Source organism: Tachyglossus aculeatus, chromosome X1 (assembly GCF_015852505.1).
Source record: "Tachyglossus aculeatus isolate mTacAcu1 chromosome X1, mTacAcu1.pri, whole genome shotgun sequence".
Taxonomy (NCBI): Eukaryota; Metazoa; Chordata; class Mammalia; order Monotremata; family Tachyglossidae; genus Tachyglossus; species Tachyglossus aculeatus.
Genome location: NC_052101.1, coordinates 45,597,823 through 45,620,152, shown reverse-complemented (window position 1 = coordinate 45,620,152; position 22,330 = coordinate 45,597,823). Strand labels below are relative to the sequence as shown.

At 47.2% G+C, this 22,330-nt stretch overlaps 1 pseudogene; it reads left to right on the top strand.

Moving 5' to 3' along the window:
- Positions 1-12,267: 12,267 nt before the first annotated feature.
- LOC119950112 overlaps positions 12,268-22,330 on the top strand; it is a 60,522-nt pseudogene continuing 50,459 nt past the window's right edge.

The window sequence follows — 22,330 nt, the reverse complement described above, 5'->3', positions numbered from 1 at the left end:
GCTGTGTGACCTTGGGAAAGTCACTTCACTTCTCTGGCCTCAGTTCTCTCATCTGTAAAATGGGGATTAAGACTGTGAGCTCCACATGGCATAACCTGATAATCTTGTATCTACCCCAGTATTTAGAACAGTGCTTGGCACATTGTACGTGCTTAACAAATACCATTATTATTATTATTATTATTATTATTATTATTATTATCTGATTGGGGTTGCTCATTTTAAATGATTGGTCTTCCACATGCAGCTCAAAATCCAACTAAAGGAAATACATCAGAAATATCATTATTATTCATTCATTCAATCGTATTTATTGGGCGCTTACTGTGTGCAGAGCACTGTACTAAGCACTTGGGAAGTACAAGTTGGCAACATATAGAGAGGGTCCCTACCCAACAGCGGGCTCACAGTCTAGAAGGGGGAGACAGACAACAAAAGAAAACATGTAGACGTGATGTAACATTATTACATCACACCACTGGTATATCCAATCAACAGTGACATCTGGACTCTTAGAGGAGCAAAGTGATTGATGTTTGCCTTCCTTGATATCCATCCTACTCCCTCTCCCTTCTGCATCACCCTCGCACTTGTATTTGTACCCTTTTATTCACCCCATCTTTATCCCCACAGCTTATGTACCTATCTGTAATTTGCTTATTTATTTATATCAATGTCTGTCTCCCCCTCTAAACCGTAAGCTCCTTGTGGGCAGGGAACATGTCTACCAACTCTATGTTTTGTACTCTCCCAAATGCTTAATATAGTTCTCTGCACACAGTACATTCTCAATAAATACCACTGATGGAACGAGCCATCTTTCTAAGCCATCTAAAATACCTACATTTTCTCTCTAACTCCCTCACTTCGCCTCTCTTCACTATGAGCCTCTCATTTGTGACTTTCTAACTACACTTCTTGGACCCACTGATATTCTCTGCCTTCACAACTTCCCATGGAAACACATTTGTTATGTTTCCTTCTACTCGTACTCAGCAAACATGCCTAACTCTACTCCCCCGCTAAAGACTGAAAACTTTTCTACCAACTCTATTGTACATGAGCTTAGTACAGTGCTCTGCACACAGTAAGTGCTCAATGAATACCATTGATTGATTGATTGTGATCATTATCACCAATGATTAAAAAAAGAGACTATATCTTGATTGTGCCTGTGATATAAACAGTGGCACCTTATCATTGGGCTCTCAATGTATCGATACTATATTAATATACGAGTATATTCATGCCCTCGATGAATTAACCATCTAAAGGCATCCAAGACCAATGCTATCAGTCAGTCAATCGTATTTATCGAGTGCTTACTGTATACGAGGCACTATACTAAGCATTTGGAAGAGTACAATATAACCATAAACAGACAATTTCCCTGCCCACAATCAGCTTAATTAAAAGTACAGTCTTTAAACAATAAAGCAGTCTACATTACTAAAATCCCAGGAGTGCTGCTCTGTAGGAAGGCGGGCCATGTATGCTTTCTTAACACTGACATTATTGGGTTAGGTCAAGTAGGTCCCCTACCCCAGAGGCAACCCAGAAAGGGGCACAAGAAGTTCATTCATTGGCATTTTTAGGGGTTCTCTTCCAGTACAGCTATCTGGGTAGTTCTCAGCTCTGGAAGCTGGGCAAGACCCGCTTCTGCTTTAAGTATGAAATTGCCCAGTTGGAAGCCAGGCCAGCTAAAAATAGTGCTGGGGAGGAGGAGAAGAAGGAGAAGGAAAACACACAATGAAATCTGTAGCAAAAAGAACAATGTGGCCAAGTAGAAAGGGTATGGGTCTGGGAGTCAAAGGACCTGGGTTCTAAGCGGCACGGTGTAATGGGAGTCAGAAGGTCATGGGTTCTAATCCCGGCTCCGTGACTTGTCTGCTGTGTGACCTTGGGCAAGTCACTTTACTTCTCTGTGATTCAGTTACCTCATCTATAAAATGGGGATTGAAACTGTGAGCCCCACATGGGGCAGGGATTGTGTCCAAGTTGACTGGCTTGTAGCCACCCCAACACTTACTACAGTGCCAGGCACAAAGTGAATGGTTAACAAATACCATTATTATCATTATCATTATTAATAATAATAATCCCATCACAATATTGTGTGCTGTGTAACCTTAGTCAAGTCATTTCACTTCTCTGTGCCTGTTACCCCACCTGTAAAATGGGGAGTAAATCCTCCTCCCTCTGACTTGGACCACAAGTCTCATGTGGGACAAGGATTGTGTCCAAGCTGGTATCTTGTAGAAGCAGCATGGCTCAGTGGAAAGAGCATGGGCTTTCAAGTCAGAGGTCACGGGTTCAAATCCCAGCTCTGCCAATTGTCAGCTGTGTGACTTTGGGCAAGTCACTTTACTTCTCTATGCCTCAGTTCCTTCATCTGTAAAATGGGGGTTAAGACTGTGAGCCCCCATGGGACAACCTGATCACCTTGTAATCTGGTCCAGCGCTTAGAACAGTGCTTTGCACATAGTAAGTGCTTAATAAATGCCATTATTATTATTATTACCCCAGTGCTTAGTGCAGCACCTGGCACATAGTAAGCACTTAACAAGTATCATTAAAAAAATGCCTCCCTCCTTGGGGACTGGGAAGAGCTCCTGCACGCTCTTCTTACTCCCTAAAAAGAGTAGCCATCAGTCAATCAATAACATGGATTGACCACCACCACTATGTTGACAGCCCTGCCTGAAGCATTTTTTAATGATATTTGTTAAGGTGCTCATTTTGTGCCAGGCACTGTACGAAGTGCTGTGGTAGTTACAAGATAGGTTGGACACAGTCCTTGTCCCATGTGGGGCTTACGGTTTTCATCCCCATTTTACGAATGAGGTAATTGAGGCACAGAGAAGTGAAGTGACTTGCCCAAGGTTGTCAAGCAGCAGACACGTAGCAGAACTGGGATGAGAACCCAGGTCCTTCTGACTTCCGGGCCCATCTGACTACCAGGCCCATGCTCTAACCACTAAGCCTCACTGCTTCTTAGTTGAGATAATTCAATAGAGATAGAAGATGGGATCCCTGCCCATAGGGAGCCCACAATATACCTGCATAGGCAGATGAATCAGAATTTACAAACAGGAGGAAGAATGGTTCAAACTGCATTTTGTAAATTGGTATTTACAAAAGTGCAACAAGAGGATAAGAACTCAAAAGTGTTGAAATGATAGTTGGAGGGATGGGTCCCAGGGGAGAAGAAAAAATAAGTCAGAAAGCCTCTTAAGAAGAGGCTAAGATTTCAGATGGGCATTGAATATGTGGGAGAGCTGAAGTCCGGTGGATTCTAGAGAAGCAACATGGCCTAGTGGAAAGAATGTGAACTTGGTAAGTCAGAGGTCCTAATCCACCTCTGGCCACATACCTGCTGTGAGGACATTGGGCAAGTAACTTCCCTTCTTTGTGCCTCAGTTCCCTTATATGCAAAATGGGGATTCAATACCTGTTCCCCCTCCTACCTGATTTTCTTGTCTCTAGCCCAGGGCTTAGTACGCTTAACAAATACCACAATTATTATTATTTGAAGGGGGCACCAGTTCCTGGAGGAGCAAAAGCGAAGTGTCTGAAGTGAGACAGTCAAGAATGTGGCACAGTGTGATGGTGATCTTGGTAGGAATGAAGAGTGAGGGCTAGGGTGCAGTGGAAGAGAGCAGGTAGGTAAGAGGGAGAGTGCCATAAAGCCAGTGGTCAAGGGGTTCACTTTGATGTGGAGCGGAATGGGCCAACTATTAAGTGTTAGGAGTAGGGAGACACGTAGAGAACTACATTTCAGAAGACTAGTCTGAGCAGCAGGGTGAAGGATGGACTGGGTTGAGGGGAGAGGCAGTTGGCAAGGAGACCAGTGAGAAGGCTGATACAGTAGTCAACCAGGATATGCCCATTCCTCTCCACATCAGAGACTCCAAACCATTGTCTATTAACTCCTTCTGGGCACAGGGTGTGTCTACCAACTTTGCTGTATTGTACTCTTCCAAGCACATAGTTTCAGTGCTCTGCACACGGTAAGCACTCAACATATACCATTGATTGATTGATTGACTTTAGAGCGCTCAGTGAGCTTCTTGCCCTGTTTCTTATCCTCTCTTTTTTCCTCCCATGTCACTCCAGCAAGGCAACCCACTCACTGTGCCTCATTTTCATTCATACATTCATTCAACCATATTTATTGAGCACTTAACTGTGTGCAGATGCACTGTACTAAGCGCTTGGGAAGTATAAATCGTATCTCATCTCTCTCACCACTGAGCTCTTGCTTGCGCTTTCCCTCTCCCTGGAGTTCCCTTCCCCCTTCACCCCTGGGAGACGACTTTTCTCTCCGTCTTTCAAAGCCCTTCTGAAACCACCTCTCTGCACAGAGGCCATTCTGGATGGAAATGCTCATCTCCCCACCCTCTATCTCTTCCCAGTTGCCACTTAGGCACTTCCACTTCACCGCAGCACTTAGGTACTCTCCTCCCCCATCTGCCACCCTTACCCCCATATCTTTATGCTTTTCTACTTCTTCCCATCTGTAATTCATGTTAGAGTCTTTCTCCATCTAAAGGTGCTGCTGCTGCAAAATGGGGGTGATTGAAGCAACCCATCTCTCTTGCCCCAGTACTGGAGTTCAGTACATGGGATGAGAATCAGAAGTACTGTAAGCTGGCTGTGGGTTGCGGACACATGTCTACCAAACTCCAGTATCGTAGTCTCCCAAGCGCTTAGCACAATGTTCTGCACAGAGTAAGCACTCAATAACTACCATTTATGATGACAATGATGATGATGATTTATATAAACTGAAGCCAATGGCTTGTCCATGATTTTGATTTACTTGTGATGCGTCATTCCTCTTTTGAAACTGGTGCTTTAAAATGGGTGTATAGAGGACAAAACCTGTGGCTTTCAGCTGGTAAGTGCTACCAATGGCAAAACGGCTGGGAAGAACTCCAAAGAAGCATAGTATAGCAGCTTATAGCCTTGCCTTCCCCACACTTGGGTTCACGCTCGTTGCTAGAATGTCTGTTTATTGTTCTATCGTACTCTCCAAGCCTTTAGGACAGTGCTCTGCACACAGTAAGCACTCAGTAAATATGATTGAATGAATAAATCAATGCTTTTCCATGTCCTTTCTGCCAGTCCCTTGGTAGCATTCCTCATTCCCCCTCTTCCCCACGTTCCTCTACTCCCCTCTCTGCCTCACTCCTTCTGCTTTTATTGCTCCTGCCCTCCCTACCCTCAGATCACAGGGGGAGGAAAGTAGGGGGTAGGGTGGGAGGCAGGCGGAATGATGCAAAATATATAAATTAAAATCCCCGAGAAAACAAAAATTAATAAAAACTTCTCCCAAGCTAGAATAAACACTCAATTGCAGGTGTTATACATCTCTCTCTCACTCACACTCTCTGTCCTTGTTCATCCATGTCCTAGTTTCTGTTTTGGAATGGGGGCCTAGAAACAGGGACTGCATTGTAAGTTAACCTCTCGTTGACTCATTCTATTGTAGTCTTCCAAGCTCTCTTTGAAATCCTCTGCCACAGTCGATGCTGCAGTAAATACGTTCAACTGACATATTCTCAAGTACCCACTAACACTAGCATCCCATCAATTTTAAGAGCAGGCTCTGTGGCCTTAGTTAAAGACATTTTTTCCCTAAATGGAGGGGGAAAAAAAGCAACAGATGGTCCTTTAAGATTTGATGAGACTTTTGCCCTGTTATTGGATAGGGACTGTCTCTATCTGTTGCCAAAATTGTACTTTCCAAGTGCTTAGTAATAATAATAATAATAATCATGGTATTTGTTAAGGCTCTTACTATGTGCCAAATACTGTTCTAAGCACAGGGGGTGGGGGGATACAAGGTAATCATGTTCTCCCACTTGGGGCTCACGGTCTTGATCCCCATTTTACAGATGAGGAAAACTGAGGCACAGAGAAGTGAAGTGACTTGCCCAAAGTCACACAGCTGACAAGGTGGCAGAGCTGGGCTTAGTACCCATGACCTCTGACTCCCAAGCCCATGCTCTTTCCACTGAGCCATGCTGCTTCTCAAGCACAGTGCTCTGCACACAGTAAGCCGCTCAATAAATATGATTGAATGAATGAATTTTTTGCAACAATTTAACATTTGTTTGCCCCACTTCCAGGCATTTATGACCCATTAGCATTTTAATCAGACAATCTGAAGGCTGGGACAGAACAGTGAGGTCTTTAAAATGTCATTTCAGTCTCTAAAGCATATAGAAAAGACTTCCCTTACTAACCCCTGGATACCCAAGCCACTCTATCTGCTTCAGTCAAAGGTATTTTTTTAATGGTATTTGTTCAGTGCTTACTATGTGCCAGCAAATATTTTACCTCACATGGCTTTCCAAAAAGTTTAGAGATTAAAGGGATTATAACATATGAAACTTAATCACGAGAGAATCACTGTCGACGGAATTATTTCAGCTGTTAACTAATAAATAGGGTGGCCTGGTAGAAAGAGCACAGGTCTGGGAGTCAGAGGACCTGGTTTTCATCCCAGCTCCACCATTTTTCTGCTGTGTGTGAACTTGGGCAAGTCATTTAAACTTCCCTATGTCTGTTATCTGTATACGGGGATTAAGACTGTGACCCTAAATGGCCTGTGTCCAACCTAATTACCTTTTATCTACCCTGGGGCTTAGTAACATTCCTGGAGATAGTAAGTGCTTAACAAATACATTTGAAAAATAGCTTATTGCTATTTTTAAAATCATTTACTATCCTAACTGCTCTTCAGAGGAGAAAGACTAAGAGATTGTGGAGATCTTCACAAATTGAACTCTGTCCAAGACATTTCATTAAAAATTTTAGAGGATTTCATTTCACCCTCCAGAACAATTGAGACCCTGGTTCAACCTTGGGTCTATTCCTAACTCTCATAGTTTGACAAAGGTCTAGGCTCATACTTAGATTTATATAGCTGTTCACTCCAATTATGGATGCCTTAATCAGTGTCTTTCTTGCTAAGCGCTAGACTGTGGAGCCTGTTGTTGGGTAGGGGACTGTTTCTAATATGTTGCCGACTTGTACTTCCCAAGTGCTTAGTACAGTGCTCTGCACACAGTAAGCGCTCAGTAAATACGACTGAATGAATTAATGTGTTAAGAACTACACAATCAGGAATGTGTAGAACTACACAATCAGTTCAATCTTGCTAGCGAGACATATAATACAATCAATCAGGACGCAGTCCACCCCCTTCCTATATGGGGCTGTCTTTACCACAGAGATGGGGGAGGGAGGAGAGGGAGGCCTACCTATGACCCTTGATAGGTAGGTTGTTGGCTTCGGCGTTTACCCTACATGAGCAAAGAATGGATGTTAATCCAAGTCCCTTGTGGGTTTGCTATGCCCTCAAAACCCTGAAATATGCAGCCTGGGTGCCCTATCTTGTGTGTGTTTGGCCAGGCTGCTGGAGGGGCCAGACATGGGGGATTGATCCACACTGCTGGGCTCAGCTCAGGATAGGGCCCCAGATTTTCAGATTTCATTCAAGCTTCTATTGTACGGCATGGTCAACTTACTGGGAGCACCAGATGGGGGAATGGTCAGTAGAAGGTTGGGCCCTCCTCCTCAGGCAGAATTTGATTGAGGCTGCAGTGTTAGGGATGTCCAGTTCATCCAATTTTATTCCCCTTGTCTCACGTGGGTCCATCTAATGGAATGTGTGCCTGTGTGTGTGTGATTCACACATGAACACAGGGGAGTCAGCAAAGGGGTGTCCAATATACCCTTGTACTTTGATCTCATCTATCTCACTGTCAGACCCTTTCACCCACATCCTGCCTCCTGGCCTGGGGACGCCCGCCCCACCCCTTCATATCTGACAGACGATCACTCTCTCAACCTTCAAAACTTTAATAAAAGCACATCTCCTCAAGAGATGTAAACCTTCATTTCTCCCTAAACTAAACCCTCGTTTCCTCTTCTCCTGCTCCCTCCGCGTTGCCCTTGCATTTGGATTTGCACTCTTTATTCTTCCCCACTCAGAGCCACAGCACTGGATATACATATCTGCAATTTATTTATTTACATTAATGTTTGTCTCTCCTAATAATAATAATAATAATGGTATTAAGTGGGTTACTATGTGAGAAGCACTGTTCTAAGTTCTGTGGGGATACAAGGTGATCAGGTTGTCCCATGTGGGGCATTTTACATCATTCATTCATTCATTCATTCATTCATTCATTCAATTGTATTTATTGAGCACTTACTGTGTGCAGAGCACTGTACTAAGCGCTTGGGAAGTACAAGTTGCAACATATAGGAGACGGTCCCTACCCAACAGCAGGCTCACAGTCTAGAAGGGGGGGACAGAGAACAAAACAAAACATTATAACAAAATAAAACAAATAGAATATGTACAAATAAAATAAATAAGTAAATAGAGTAATAAATACGTAACAAACTATGTACATATATACAGGTGCTGTGGGGGAGGGGAAAGGGAGGCAAGGCGGGGGGGGATGGGGAGGGGGAGGAGGGGCTGCTTCACTGCTTCTAGACTGTACGCTCACTGTGGACAGGAAATGTGCTCTACCAACTCTGTTATAATGTACTTTACGAAGCACTTAGTAAAGTGGTCTGCACACAGAAGTGCTCAATAAATACAATGATTATTCTTGTCTGCCATCAGCATGCCAACTCTAAGCAGTGAGGAAGAGATATTTACTATGAAGAAAAGCTTTCATTGCACTAAAAAGGGCAGAAATAGAAGTCTCTATAATAGTGGGTTGTGTGAAAATGATAGACCTTTTTCTCCATGGTTGCCAGGATACTGGAAAACAAAAGATCACCCTGTGACATTTCTTTAGTTACTTTACATTTAACCATTTATAACTGATTCTTAAAATTATCACGCAGGTGTGAGAATTTAGAACTTTCGGTTTATAGTTTTCGTCAGTTTTGCAGAAGAATCAGTACAGGAATACTGCTCTAATTGCAGCATTTGCAACTGACGACCTGGCAAGTTGTCCTGCACCATCTTCCCTGGGGCAGCAGACCAAGTGCCGGACAAAAACCCTCCGGCACTGTGATGCCAAGTTATAGCACAGCCCAGCTCATGGAGGCTGCTTCCCTATTACCCAAGACGTGTCCCCTCGCCCAGTTACATCCTCCTTTACTGGAGCTCCGCAGGTCTCCCAATTACACTTATCCCTCCTTTGTCAAATCCGTTTGAGACCAGCCTTTTTTCAGCCCAATTTAGGAATTGCTTTTGGAAGCCTAAACAAATGAAAGAAAAAGGGGACTATTCATTCGTGTGACAATCCTGGCTCTGCCACTTTGCTATCAGCGCTGTAGAACAGTGCTTGGCACATAGTAAGTGCTTTACAAATACCATCGTTATTATTATGTGACCATGGGCAAAGTCACTTGGATTACTCCTGTGTCTTGGTTACCCTCATCTGTGGAAATGGGGGATTAGAGTGTGAGTCCCATGGGCGGACATGGGACTGTGTCCAACCTGATCATCTTGTATCTACTCCCCTGCTTAGTACAGTGCCTGGCACATAGTAAGTGCTTCAGTCAATCAATAGTAGACTGTGAGCCCGTTGTTGGGTAGGGACTTTATATGTGCCAATTTGTACTTCCCAAGCGCTTAGTACACGTGCTCTGCACACAGTTAAGAGCTCAGTAAATACGATTGAATGGAATAAATGGAGTGCTATGTACAAACCACTGTGCTAAGCATTTGGGACAGTAGAATATAACAGAGTTCATTCATTCAGTGGTATCCATTGAGGACTTACTATGCAAAGCACTGTACTCAGCTCTTGGGAGAGTACAACCAACAAACATTCACTCAGTGGTATTTATCCGCTTACTGTGTGCAAAGTACTGTTCTAAGCTCTTGGAGAGTACAGTACAACAAACATGCATTCATTCAATGGGTATTTATTGAGCGCTTATTGTGTGCAAAGCAACTGTACTAAGTGCTTGGGAGAGTATAACAACAAACGATACAGTCTGCTCAAAATGAGCTCACGGTCTAGACGGGGAGGCAGACATTAATATAAATAAATACATTAAATACAGATACATTCTCTGCCCTCAATAATGTAAAGTGTAGAGGCGGTGAGTGTGTGGCTTAACCAATACCAGTGCGGGTTTAACTTTATGAGGGCAAAAGGAAGGGGAGGAAAGGGAGGGACTGAGGGATGGAGTGGAGGAGGAGTAGGGGGGAGGAAGGAGATGATTGTAGGGTGGAAGTGGGGAGGAAGAGGGGGGAGGAAGGGAAGGACTGTGGGGTGGAAGTGGGGAGGAAGTACAGTGCTCTGCACACAGTAAGTGCTCAATAAATATGATTGAATGAAGAGGGGGGGCTGAGGGGTGGAAGTGAAGGAGGGGGAGGAAGGGGAGGAGGGGGAGGATTGTGGGGTGGAAGTGGGGAGGAAGAAGGTGAGGAAGGGAGGAGCTGAGGAGTGGGGAGGGGAGGAGGAGGTAGGGAAGCCTGAGGGGTGGAAGGGGATGAGGGTGGGTGGGAGTGAGGAGGGGGATGAGGGGGGGGGATGAGGAAGGGGAGGCCTGAGGGGTGGGGAGCTAGGCAACAAGAGGGGGAAGAAGAGGAGGTCTGTAGGGTGGGGGAGTGGAAGGAAGGGGAGGGTGGGGTGTGGGAGATGAGGAAGGGGAGGCCTGAGGGATGGGAGTGGGGCACAGGAGGGGGAAGAAAGGAGGCCTGCAGGGTGGGGGGAGTGGGAGAAAAGTGAGAGGGCTGAAGGGTAGAAGGGGAGGGGGAGGAGGGGATGATTGTGGGGGTGAAAGTGGGGAGGAAGAAGGGGAGGAAGTGGATGGGCTGCAGGGTGGAAGTGGAGGAGGAGGGGAAGAGGAGGATTGTGCAGTGGAAAGTGGGGAGGAAAAGGGGAGAGGAAGGGGAGGGCTGAGGGGTGGGGGGGGTAGAGGAGGAGGTATATGTTATCCATAGACATACACCTATAATTCTATTTATTCTGACGGTTTTGACACCTGTGTACACATTTTGTTGTCTGTCTCCCCCGCTTCTAGACTGTGAGCCTATTGTTGGGTAGGGACCGTCTCTATATGTTGATGACTTGTACTTCCCAAGCGCTTAGTACAGTGCTCTGCACACAATAAGCACTCAATAAATACAACTTGAATGAATTGAATGGAAGGGGGATGAGGATGAGGAAGGGGAGGGCCTGAGGGATGGGAGTGGGAAGGAGGAAGGGGAGGAGCAATGGAGGGGAAAAGAGGCTGTCTTTTGTTCGGCCATTTTTTCTGAGAACGTTTTCAATTCCGCAGTCCTTCCCGGGCCCAGCCGCCCCCAACCCCAGGCTCCAGCTGGAGTTGGGTGGTGACAGGGAGCCACTAGGCCGGTTGACTATCTTGCCCATCTTTCAAAAAGCTCCAATGGCTGCCTGTCAACCTACGAATCAAGCAAAAACTCTTCACTCTCGACGTTCAAGCTCTCCCATCACCTCTACCCCCCTCCTACCTCATCTCCCTTCTCTCCTTCTCCAGCCCAGCCCGCACCCTCCGCTCCTCTGCCACTAACCTCCTCACTGTACCTCGTTCTCCGCCTGTCCCACCGTCCGACCCCAGCCTACGACCTTCCCCTGGCCTAGAATGCCCCTCTTCTCACACATCCGCCAAGCTAGCTTCCTTCATCCCTTCAAAGCCCCTCCTGAGAGCTCACCTCCTCCAAGAGGCCTTCCCTGACTGAGCCCCCTTTTTTCCTCTCCTCCTCCCCATCCCCCTTGCCCCTACCTCCTTCCCCTCCCCACAGCCTTGTATGTATATTTGTACCGATTTATCACTCCATTTATTTTACTTGGACATACTGACTATTCTATTTATTTGTTAATGATGTGCATACAGCTTTAATTCTATTTGTTCTGAGGACTTTGACACCCGTCCACATGTTTTGTCTTGTCGTCTGTCTCCCCCCTTCTAGGACTGTGAGCCTGTGGTTGGGTAGGGGCCGGTCTCTATATGTTGCCGACTTGTACTTCCCAAGCGCCTAGTACAGTGCTCTGCACACAGTAAGCGCTCAATAAATACGATTGAATTGAATGAATACGATTGACTGAATGGACTGAACCCCCAGGCCCCGGTAGTGGGGAGGCAGTCAGGAGGCCGCGCCGCAGGGCCGCGTCATGCGCGCGGCGACGGCAAGGGCCGGCTGCCGCCCTCCCACCCCCCCCATCCCGGGAGAGGGGTGCCCCGCGCGTGCGCACTGCCGCCTCTCCCCGCTCCGCGGGCCCCAGCCGCCGTTCGCCTGTCCTCGCCGGCATGGGGGGATACGACGAGGAGACCGCCTTCCTGGGCGAGTGGGGCCGCTTTCCAACGGCTGGGTGTTCTTCCCTGCTGAGCGCCAGCAGTCAATCCCCAACGGCTTCACCGGGCTGTCCATCGTGTTCCTGGCGGGGACGCCGGAGCACCGGTGCGCGGTGCCGGCGGCGGCCAACCTGAGCGCGGCGTGGGCGGAACCACAGCATCCGCTGGTGGGAGCAGGGCGGAGGCCGGAGGCCCAGCCGCTGCCGCCGCTACCCGGCTCGACGCCCTGCGCAAATTCTCCGCCCTGGGGCTGGTGCCCGGCAACCTGACGTCGACCTGGCCCGGCTGGAGCAGGAGAAGTGCCTGGACGGCTGGGGACTACAGCCACGACGTCTACCTGGCCACCGCCGGTCACGGAGGTAGGCCCAAAGGACGGGGACCGGACCGGCCACCCCGATGACCCCCTCCGGCTTGGGCACCGCCGTGGGGGCCTGGGCACCTTGGGATCGTTGCCCACCAGGGACTTTATGCACCTGGGGTCTGGGGCACCAGGGATTCTGGCCACCTTGGGGTCTTGCTCATCAGTGACCTTATGCACCTGGGGTCTTGCGCACCAGGGACCTTCTGCACCTTGGATCTTGCGCACCAGGGATTTTGCCCGTGGGGCCTGGGGAACCAGGGATTTGGAGCATCTTGGGATCTTTGTGCACCAGGGACCTTGTGCACCTGAGTTCTGGGTCACCTTGGGGTCTTGCGCACCAGGGACCTTGTGTCCCTGGGATCTGGGTCACCTTGGGGTCTTGCGCACCAGGGACCTTGTGTCCGTGGGATCTGGGTCATCTTGGGGTCTTGCGCACCGGAGACCTTATTCACTTGTGGCCTTGCGCACCCGGGATTTTGGGTACCTTGGGATCTTTGCACGGCAGGGACCTTGTGCACCTGGAGTCTGGGGCACCTTGGGGTCTTGCGCACCAGGGACCCTATGCACCTGGGGTCTTGCGCACCAGGGGTTTTGCCCGTGGGGCCTGGGGAACCAGGGATTTGGAGCATCTTGGGATCTTAGTGCACCGGGGACCTTGTGCACCTGGAGTCTGGGACACCTTGGGGTCTTGCGCACCAGGGACCCTACGCACCTGGGGTCTTGCGCACCAGGGATTTTGCCCGTGGGGCCTGGGGAACCAGGGATTTGGAGCATCTTGGGATCTTAGTGCACCAGGGACCTTGTGCACCTGAGGTCTGGGGCACCTTGGGGTCTTGTGCACCAGGGACCTTGTGCCCCTGGGATCTGGGTCACCTTGGGGTCTTGCGCACCAGAGACCTTATTCACCTGTGGCCTTGCGCACCTGGGATTTTGGGTACCTTGGGATCTTTGCACGACAGGGACCTTGTGCACCTGGAGTCTGGGGCACCTTGGGGTCTTGAGCACCAGGGACCCTACGCACCTGGGGTCTTGCGCACCAGGGATTTTGGGCACCTTGGGATCTTTGCTCACAAGGGACCTTGTGCACCTGGAGTCTTGTGCACCAGGGACCTTATGCACCTTGGGTCTTGCGCACCAGGGATTTGGGGCACCTGGGGTCTGGAGCACTAGGGATTTGGGGCACTATGGGATCTTTGCGCAGCAGGGACCTTGTGCACTTGGGGTCTAGGGCATCTTGGGGTCTTGCGCACCAGGGATTTTGGGCACCTTGGGAACTTTGCACAGCAGGGACCTTGTGCACCTGGGGACTGGGGTACCTTGGGGTTTTGCGCACCAGGGACCTTGTGCACCTGGGGTCTTGTGCACCAGGGATTTTGGGCACATTGGTATCTTTGCGCAGCAGGGACCTTGTGCACCAGGGATTTTGGGCACCTTGGGATCTTGGTGCACCAGGGACCTTGTGCCCCTGGAGTTTTGGGCACCTTGGGGGTCTTTATGCACCAAGGACCCTCTGCACCTGGGGTTGGGGCATGTTGGGGGTCTTTGTATACGACGGAACTTGTGCTCCTGGGGTCTGGGGCACCTTGGGGTCTTGGACACCAGGGATAATAACAATAATAATGGCATTTATTAAGCACTTACTATGTGCAAAGCACTGTTCTAAGCACTGGGGAAGTTATAAGGTGATGAGGTTGTCCCACAGGGGGCTCACAGTCTTAATCCCCATTTTACAGATGAGGTAACTGGGGCCTAGAGAAGTTAAGTGACTTTCCCAAAGTCACACAGCTGACAATTGGCAGAGCTGGGATTTGAACCCATGACCTCTGATTCCAAAGCTTGTGCTCTTTCCACTGAGCCACGCTGCTTCTCTAATTTATTGTGCACCAGAGACTTGTGCACCTGGGGTTTTGGACACCTTGGGGGTCTTTGCGCATCAGCGATCTTGCGCACCTCGTGGTCTTGAGCACCAGGGACCTTGCACACCTGAAGTTTTGCACACATGAAGTCTTTCACATCTGGGGTCTTGCACATCTGGGGCTGACCTACCACAAGGAAACACTGGCTGAGGTTCAATCTCCTCACATTTTCCTCCCTACAGGACTTAGAAAAGCTCGGGACAAAGAACCTTTTTCCCGGCTGGTTTGGAGAGTGGGATCTGTTGAGATTCAGGACAATGATGAATTTAGCAATTTTATTAATATGAAAGGAAGCTTGCAGGTATATGGGCCAGGCACTGCTCCCAAAGCATCTCGTGGCCTCATGCAACCTCAGCATTTTGCTCCATTTCAGTTAGTCAGCACCTTGGAAATTTTTAGTTGAAAAAACTGACTCATGGTGGAACTGGGGGTGGGGGGGCATTAATGACCTAGAGTGTATTTTCTAGTTGTCCTTGGTCACAAACCTAAACTTGGTAGTTGTGAGGGAGCTCAGGTGTGTGTTTAATGGTGAAGGGCATTGGGAAAAAGGCAACAACAGGCAATGACATTATTCTGTGTAGTCTATTCTATGAATTTCGGCCAGGAATTACCCAATAGAAGGAAAAGTATCTTCTAAATGAATGTTCTACCCACAGAACCTCCAGCCAAAATAAGCACAGAACCCCAGTTCAATCCCATACTTCCAGTCAGTGCCTTTCCCTGATGATTTGCCTTTCGAATCACCCCGCGTGCCCTCCCTCTTTCTGAAGACTATGGGTTTGGCCTCCGTTCATGAACCAAAACCGCACTTGGGTATATTTTATACTCTGATGCTGAGGTAGGGTAACAGTTTTCATTCTCAACTCACCTGCTTATGCCGAGGGAGTTTGGCCCGAAATAGTTTCTTCCCTGGCCACACAGTGTAAATGAAAGCCCAGACCTTCTCTGATGTGTTTTTGTGCTTATGTTGAAGGTATATAACTCACAGATTGCACCCCCATCAATCATTACAGTGAAATAAAAGGTGAAATTTAGTAGGTTGGTTTATTTTGCAGCAGTAGGGGGCAAGCTCTTGTGGAGCAGAGCACTGGAGCCCCCAGCATCTAAAATTAAGATTGATTTTTGAATGCCAGTACATCTTTGCCCCATCTTGGGACTGTGTCCTCCCTGATTGTATTGTCTCTACCCCAGCGCTTAGTACAGTGCCTGGCACATATTAAGCACTTGGCAAATACCACAGTTTCTATTGTTCTTTTTTTGTCATTATCTCAGTTCTGACTAATACATCAAGTGGTGATTTTTTTTTCCCCTATAGTCTTGCCCTACGCAACTGCCCCATGGTCACTGAGAGTTTAAAAAGTTGACCTTTACCACTGTAGGGTATTTATCATTGGAAAATTAATTATCCATTTTTAATGTCTTTTGGTGGGTAAATGTGTATATATGCATGGACCTGTCCATGTGTTTAGTGGTGACATTAAGAAGAGTTGGCTGATGAGAAATATTGACAAGACAGTCAACAAAAGAAGTGATTTTCCCAAATTCCTCCTCAACCCAGTCCCTGTACCACAAAGGGTGTATCCTGACCTAGTTCCTCCTTCCCCAGTGTTTAGAACAATGCTTGACACATAGTAAGCACTTAACAAATACCATCATTATTATTCTCTCCCCCTCTAGCTCCTTGCTCCCTTTCTCCTGGCCCCCTATTTTGTTTTTAGCCTGATAAGGATGGCATGAAGACCTGGATTCACTAGTGGCAGGTGGTGCAATAATTTGGAGTAGTCATACTGATTCAGAAAGGCAGCATGGTGTAGTCAGTAGAGCATGGGCTTGGGAATTAGAAGGTCATGGGTTCTAATCCCGGCTTCACCACTTGTCTGCTGTGTGACCTTGGGAAAGTCACTTCACTTCTCTGGGCCTCAGTTACCTCATCCGGAAAATGGGGATTGAGACTGAGCCCCACATGGGACAGAGACTGTGTCCAGCTGATTTGCTTGTATCCACTCTAGTGCTTAGTACAGTGCCTGGCACATAGTAAGTGCTTAACAAATACCATTATTATTTGTTATATTTGGTCATATCAGGTTTCTTAACCACAGCTCAAGGAAAGGAGAGAGAACCAGGGCTAAAATGCAGAGAATATGGTGGTCTTTTAAGGGAAATTGTGTTTCTATTGGTTTGTTTTTTAAACCATCTTTTCAAGGCTATTCTGCCAAGCTGGTAATTACTTTCAGCACAAAATGATAAAGACTGGCAAGGCAGATTTGCATGTTTGCCATGATGCCAGGTATCTCTTTTGTAAGTGATGATTATTTTTTATGGTAGTGGTTAAGCAGTTATGTGCCAGACACTATACTAAGCACTGCGGTAGATAATAATAATAATTAATCATAATACTGGCATTTGTTAAGCGCTTACTAAGTGCAAAACACTGTTCTAAGCACTGGGGAGGATACAAGGTGATCACATTGTCCCACGTGGGGCTCACAGTCTTAATCTCCATTTTACAGATGAGGTAACTGAGGCTCAGAGAAGTTGAGTGACTTCTCAAGGTCCACACAGCAGACAAGTGGGGGGACCGGGATTAGAACCCATGACCTCTGAATCCCAAGCCCAGGCTCTTTCCACTGAGCCACGCTGCTTCTCAGTAAATAATAATTAATAATGATGGCTTTTGTTAAGCGCTTACTATGTGCCAAGCACTGTTCTAAGCACTGGGAGCGGATACAAGGTAATCAGGTTGTCCCACATGGGGCTCACAGTCTTAATCCCCATTTTACAGATGAGGTAACTGAGGCCCAGAGAAGTTAAGTGACTTGCCCAAAGTCACACAGCTGACAAGTGGCGGAGCTGGGATTAGAACCCATGACCTCTGACTCCCAAGCCTGTGCTTTTTCCACTGATCCATGCTGCTTCTCTAGATACAGAGTATCTAGGTACTTTGATACAAAGTAATCAGGATGGACACAGTCCATGTCTCACATGGGCTCACAATCGTAGTCTCCATTTTACAGATGAAGGAACTGAGGCACAGAGAGGTGACCTGCCCAAGGTCACATAGCAGACAAGAGACAGAACAGAATTAGAACCCAGATCCTTCTGACTCCCAGGCCCATGCTGTATCCATGAGGCCACATTGCTTCTCATTCATCTTTCTTGCTGATTGTTCATTCTTTGCTTTATTTGCTTTTCAGGCAGTGATCATGCAAGGAAGGGGAGAAAAATTATAGTTTTTATGAGCATTTATTACCTAACTGCCGTGTTGTGGGAGTTTGAGTAATTTGCCACTTCAAAAGTTATGTGTCCCTCCCCCTCCCCCTTTTTTTTCTTTAACTATTCTGCCACCATGTTACTTTCACAAGGACTGGGTGCCCTTTCACCTACTTCTATGTTGTCAATGTAAAACTTGCTTAACTGCAGACAGTACCATAGGCTATTCTTACTTTTTCTTCATTATCCAACCACGCATATTTCAGATTATTAGCTGGTGTTCCTTGCCCTTTCAGGAGTTAGGAGGGTTTTTTTTATTCCCTTACATTCTTTGTGCCTGATGAACAAGTTTGACTTTTTGTATGTTGATCTTGCAGGAAACAGCCAATTTCTTTCAACCTCCAAAAGAAAGGGTGATATTCAGACTGTTCTTGGGAAAAACATTTCCAAAAGTACTCTTTCTCCAACAGTCTTCTCTCCCTCCTTATGCTCCGCCCCCTTCATTTCTTTTCTGCCCCATCTTTGATAAATGGAGCATCATCGTTAGTATTTATTGAGCACCCACTAAATGCTTGGGAGAGTATAAAGGCATTAGAAGACCCGATTCCTTCCCTCAAGGAGCATCCGGGTTTAGCAGGGGAGGCCAACACTTAAATACATGACAACCATGGGGAGTAATAGGGTATGTTAAGAGCTTTTCATAAGTACCATTGGAGCTGTGATGACTTCAGAGCTTAAGTGGTGGACGAGGAAGGGCCAGCGTGGCAGTTGAAGGAGGGAATACTACAGATTGGAGCTGAGCTCTCAGAAGGACTTTGAAAATATGCCGAGCTGGGGTCTGTCAGCTAAGCAGAGCGAAGAAGCTCCAGGAGTGGGTTGAGGGAGGCTCATGGGAAAGATGTGAATAGCTTGGCTTGAGAGAGTGGACGATTGTGAGCCACTGTGAGATAATAATAGTAATAATAATTATGGTATTTGTTAGGTGCTTACTATGTGCCAGGCATTGTACTAAGCTCTGGGGTGGATACAAGCAAATCGGGTTGGACATAGGCCCTGTCCCACGTGAGCCTCACAGCCTTAATCACCATTTTATAGATGAGGGAACTGAGGCCCAGAAAAGGGAAGTGACTTGCCCAGCGTCACAGAGCAGACAAGTGGTGGAGCCGGAATTAGAACCCAGGTCCCTCCAACTAATAATTAAAAAAAAATCAGAACCTGGGCTGTCATAATTTTAACATTTTGACTAATATTGGGCTGGTTCAAGAAAGTAAATATCATCCAGTAAACAAAATGTTAGGGTAAACATATCCTCTAAATATATTGTTCCTTGGGAAGACAGAAAAATAAGTTTGGATTTCCCAAAGAAGGGATAATTGAACAGAACACTTCCTACCTAAATGTTTTCTGAACTCTAATTCCTATTTATATCTATTCCATCCCTCCTCACAAACCCAAAAGTTGTCAGTTTTAGGGGGAGAGTCTTACTGATCTCCCTATCTCCACCCCCCCCAATTTTTTTATTTCTGACTGAAATCACTCACCTTCAGTATTCAAAGCATCCCTGTCCCATCCAAGCTTATCTTGCCCCATTTCTGTTTATGGTATTTGTTAAGTGCTTACTATATGCCAGGCATCATATTAAGGTTCTGGAGAGATACAAGCTAATCAGGTTGGGGCACAGTCCCCTGTCCAAGATTAATCAATTGAGCAGTTACTGTGTTCAGAGCACTGTACTAAGAGCTTGGGAGAGTACAGTATAACAGAGTTGGTAGACATTTTCCCTGCCCACAGTGAGTTTCCAGTCCTGGGTAGGGGAGACAGACATTAGTATAGAATAAATTGTGAATATGTACATAAGTACATATGTAAGCTGAGGGAGGGGTGAGAATAAGGATATAAATCCAAATGCCAGGGTGACCCAGAAGGGAGTAGGAGAGTAGGAAATAAGGGCTTAGTCAGGGAAGGCCTTTTGGAGAAGATTGTGCCTCCAAGGTTGGCATTAGAGAGCAGTAGTGTGTGGAGCTAGGTTGTAGTGGGTGAGCAGTGAGGTGAGGGAAGAGTGGGGCAAGGTGATTGAGTGCCTTAAAGCCACTGGTAAGGAGTTTTCTGTTTGATGTGGGAAGTGGACAGGCAACCACTGGACGTTCTTGAGGAGTGGGGACAACATGAATCTGAACGTTTCGGAAGAAAAATGATCCAGAGGCAGCAGAATGAAACGTGGACTGGAGTGGGGAGAGACAGGAGGCAGGGAGGTCAGCTAGGCAGCAGAGACAGTAATCAGTTGTGAAATGAAATTAAGTGCTTGGATATAATGTTGCTAGCAATGTGGCCTAAGTGTATAGAACATGGGGCCGTGGGAGTTAGAGGACCTGGGTTTTAATCCTGGCTCTGCCACTTGTCCCTCTAGTGTTGTCCTTTGGGCCAAGTCACTTAACTTCTCGTAACGTCAGTTTCCTTATTTGTAAAATGGGGATTAAGACTGTGCCCCATATGGAACAGGGACCTGGGTCCAATCCAGTCACTTTGTATCTAATCTACCCCAGTCCTAGGTCCTCTCCTAGAAGATTAAATAAGTAATGTGTGAAGCAGCATGGCTTTGTGATTAAAGCATGGGCCTGGGTGTCAGAGGGACCTGGGAACACCCACGTCCTTATGTGCTCACTCACACATTACTCACACAAACACCACAGTTGTGTGCTGGTGCTCACACCACAGACACACCCCACATCCTTATATGTGCATGCGCGCACCCCCCACCCCCCATGTACATGGTATCAGGGTCGGCACAGTTGTGCTCCCTTCAAACTGGCATTCTGACCTGACCCCGGAATCCCAGCAGCTATAACTGGTAGATGGACAGAAGAGGAGAGGAGGGGCTGCAAGGCCTTTAGGTCCCTCACGGAGCTGGAGGAATGGTGAAGCAGCTGGAGTGGATTCAGACCTGGGAGTCAGAAGACCTGGATTCTAATCCTGGCTCCCACCACCTTGCCCACTTCATGATCTGGGGGCAAGTAATTTCTCCCCTGCCTCCATTTCCTTACTGTAAAAAATGGATTAAACATCCGTTTTCCTTCTCACTTAGACTGTGAGCCCTCCCTCCCCGCAGTTTGTGGGCAGGGACCATGCCCACCAACTCTGTTGTATCGTAATCATTGTATCATATTGCACTTCCCCAAGTGTTCAGTACAGTGCTCTGCAGACAGTAAGCTCAATAAACACCATGATTGATTGATGTGAGACAGAGAGTGTGTCCAACCTGATTATTGTGTGTAATAATTACAGTATTTGTTAAGCGCTAATTATGTCCCAAGGCACTTTACTAAGCACTGGGGAAGATGCAAGCGGATCGAGTTGGACACAGTCCCTGTCCCAAATGGGACTCACAGTTCTCAATCTCCAGTTTATAGGTGAGGGTAACTGAAGCACAGAGAAGTTACATGACCTTGCCCACAGGTCACACAGCAAAGTGGCAGAATTGGGATGAGAACCTGTGACCCTTCTGACCTCCCAGGCCCATGCTCTATCCACTACGCCAAGCTGCATCTCATGCCACGCTGTCTTGTTTTACGTTGTCGAGTCACTCTCCGACCCATAGCAACGCCACAGGACCCATCTCTCCCAGAACGCCCCCACCTCCCATCTGCAGTCATTCTGTAGTGTATCCATAGAGACTTCTTGATAAAAATATGGGCATGGTTTACCATTGCTGCCTTCCCACGCAGTAAGCCTCAAGTTTCTGCCCCTTGACTCTCTCCCATGCTGCTGCTGGCCCAGCACAGATGAGTTTTGACTTGTAGCAGGTGCCTTCCACTCACCAGCCACTTGCCCAAGCTAGGAATGGAATGGCTAAGCCCCTGCTTGACTCTCTTTCCTTTAGTCGAAAACTGTAAAGGGTACTGGAAACCCTCCAGGTGCAACCCGGAGCGGGATCATGCCATGCTGCTGCTCAATATATAGATAATAATGATTGCATTTATTAAGCACTTACTAGGTGCAAAGCTCCTGTTCTAAGCACTGGGCGGTTCAAGGTGATCAGGTTGTCCCACAGGGGTCTCACAGTCTTAATACCCCATTTTACAGATGAAGTCAACTGAGGGCCCACAGAGAGTTAAGTGACTTGCCCAAAGTCACACAGCTGACAATGGTGGAGTTGGGATTTAGAATCCATGACCTCTGACTCCAAAGCCATCTAATCTACTAGATCCTAATCTACCTCAGTGTGCAGTATAACACACAGTAAGTGTTTAACGTTATTTCACAGGTACATTTATTGATAGGGGCTTGTTGGTTTCCTGGGCTATCTGTGCCCTCTGAACCTTCAACATTTCCCAAGCTTTTGGGAGTTATTTTTGTAGATTATTTGCCATGGGATTTATTTTGATTGACCATGGTCTGGAATCACCAGGCCCACAGAGGAAATTTGTATTGGGCAAAGATAGGGCAGACCCAGGACTGTCAAACTGTCCCAGAGTACCCAGTAGAGCACCAGTAAATCTCGGTGTACAGAGTGGTCATATCCAGGAACATGCAG